This window comes from Sinocyclocheilus rhinocerous, unplaced genomic scaffold, assembly GCF_001515625.1.
Source record: "Sinocyclocheilus rhinocerous isolate Xijiao unplaced genomic scaffold, SAMN03320098_v1.1 scaffold18206, whole genome shotgun sequence".
NCBI lineage: Eukaryota > Metazoa > Chordata > Actinopteri > Cypriniformes > Cyprinidae > Sinocyclocheilus > Sinocyclocheilus rhinocerous.
Window position 1 is genome coordinate 1 of NW_015652491.1, and position 2493 is coordinate 2493.

General features: G+C 40.8%; 1 pseudogene; it reads left to right on the forward strand.

Moving 5' to 3' along the window:
- The first annotated feature begins 622 nt into the window (after positions 1-622).
- LOC107715128 (uncharacterized) lies at positions 623-2388 on the forward strand (annotated as a pseudogene).
- The last annotated feature ends 105 nt before the right edge of the window (positions 2389-2493 follow it).

Here is a 2493-nt window from a genome sequence, read left to right on the forward strand (position 1 = left end):
ATATATATATATATATAGAGAGAGAGAGAGAGAGAGAGAGAAAAAGTAAAGTTGGTAGAAATGTGGGGTCAACATGACAACATGTTAAAATTCCCACAGAACATGAGGGTGAATTTAAATGAGTTTGGAAATGTATTAATTGATTAAAATTATGTACCACAGCTACAGAAGAGGCAGATGTGGACACACAGTATGACACTGAGATTTTGGAAAGACAGACAGACTTCCACTCTCAACCTATATATCATGAGGCAGACACCCAGAATTACACTGAGATTGTTGAAAGACACACAGACCTCCACTCTCAACCTATATACGAAGATCCACACACTGACTCTGAGGGTCTAAATACTACCTACAAGACTATGAAGATACAGGAGGGAGAGCCTGATGTAGATGTTTTGAGACAATGTCCAGAAGTGAAGAAACCTTTTTTTATCTCCATGGCAAGAAAATTGTGGGTTAGGATCAGGCCACAAAAAGGAGCCTCCAAATTAAGAGAACCTTGGACAGACCATGTGTACAACAGCTTTAAAGAGAAAAATCCATGTTGTACTCTCTCATTTAAATATCAACATGTCAAGGCTCCCTGGAGCAGAAAAAAAATCCTCCATATTTCACAATGAAAGCAGCCTGCACATTCCCCTCTTGCCCAGCCAAATACTCTTTCACAATGCAAAATAATCCTGCTGCATTGGACCAAGATGTGAAAATGCTAGTCCAACAAACTGGAGATATACAACACAAACTTTCAGAGAAAAAGGCTAGGCCAGCAACCAACCTAAAAAGAGGAAAAATAGCCAAGCCCCTAACGCATGGACCCAGCCAGCATTTTTACAGCACACTTCAATCAACACCAAAAGAGCAACTCCTTGCTGGGAACATGACTGAATGTCTCAATAAAACAAGTGTTGAAAGTAATAGGCTCAGAAATGAGAAAAAAGGAATCCATTCACGCTGACATCTTCATGGAAATATACTTACTTCAGACACTACTCAAGGAATGTGGCACAAAATTATTTAGAATACCAGGCTACATACAGCTTTTTAGTATGAATCCGTTCATTTGTACAGAGTGTGGCCTCAGCATTCTTATGCATCATTTGCGAAGTAGGTCTCCTGTGGCCCTCTTATCTTGATGCCACTGGAGGAGTTGTCTCAAAAATACCAGAACAGCCGAAGCGTGTGTTGTACTATGCAGTTGTTCTTCCAGGAAAGGATCGAGATGCACCACCTCTTCCCGTTTGTGAAATGCTCTCCAACGATCACTCAGTACCACCAATCACATTTTGGCTCATGAAATTTACATTGCATTTGTCAAAATACACACAAAAACAGATTCACCAGGTCGAGACTGATTACAGCTGAGCGTTAATACAAAGTGTGATACTTGATTTAATGCTTTCAACAAAGAGCACATCAGCTCTTACCTCAACAGAGCATATGAGTTGTGCATGGGGCAAAAATCATGGGCGGAAATGAAGTCATACACTGTCCTCCACATTTGCTCTGCGCACATTTTGAAAGCTGTCAGACAGGCAATCTGTAGGCAAACAGATGACAAAGGACTGAGAGACTTTGCCACGTTTGCTTTCGCAAGACAAAAATGCCAGCAACATGACTGAATCAAGAATTGTGTTCCGTGCATTATGTGCCATGCTCACAACCCCACAAAACACAAAGCTTGTCAAAGAAAGTCTGTGTGTTTTGGAGAGTGTAATCTCAAGATCCAAAGAGGATACACTGGAAGAAACTACCCAATCTAAAGACTGGGAAATGTGTGAAAGTGAAGGCAGAAGACATGCAATGACTATCATTGGCAGATCACCATTCTCTGCTTATTTTCAGCAGGTCATGCAAGAGGTGAAGGAACAACTGGCAGGTGATGAGACATGGTTGGTAAAAGAGGATAACCCATACTTTTGTCCAGGCATCATCACTGTCCTCTTTGATACCTACCTTGCCATTTTTCCTCTTTGAAGTGGCTTGCTGTTGGGAGACCTGAGTAGGTATGAAACTCATGAACAGGACTTGGGGACAACAAAGAAACAGCCAAAAACAAGAGATACCAGTTGTCACGTAGAAAAGTGGTTTGGAATTGTCAAACCAGGAAACTTCATAAGAAAAATGCATCAGTCTCTGCAAGCAAGATATACGGAGAATATCATTCAGCATAACCTTCCTCAAAAGCTGTTGCTCCAACCTGAGACACCTGTGAACCTTGATCAGTCTCAAAAAACTTGGATGAAGAAGGAAGAACGTTTCCCATCCACCAAATCTAAATTCTATTCTGTTCCACAAAAAATACCTGTTCCCAAAAAAAGAAGGCTGGATGTGACACAGAGCAAGAAAAGTTCCAGTTTTCACACAAGTCAGCTTCCTGCAAAGGTACTCTGTGTAGAGGAAGTGGTAATGAAGTCGTTAGTACAAAACCAAAAAATATTTCTCGCATATATTAAGGTACGCTATTATTTACTGTATGAACTTCATGTC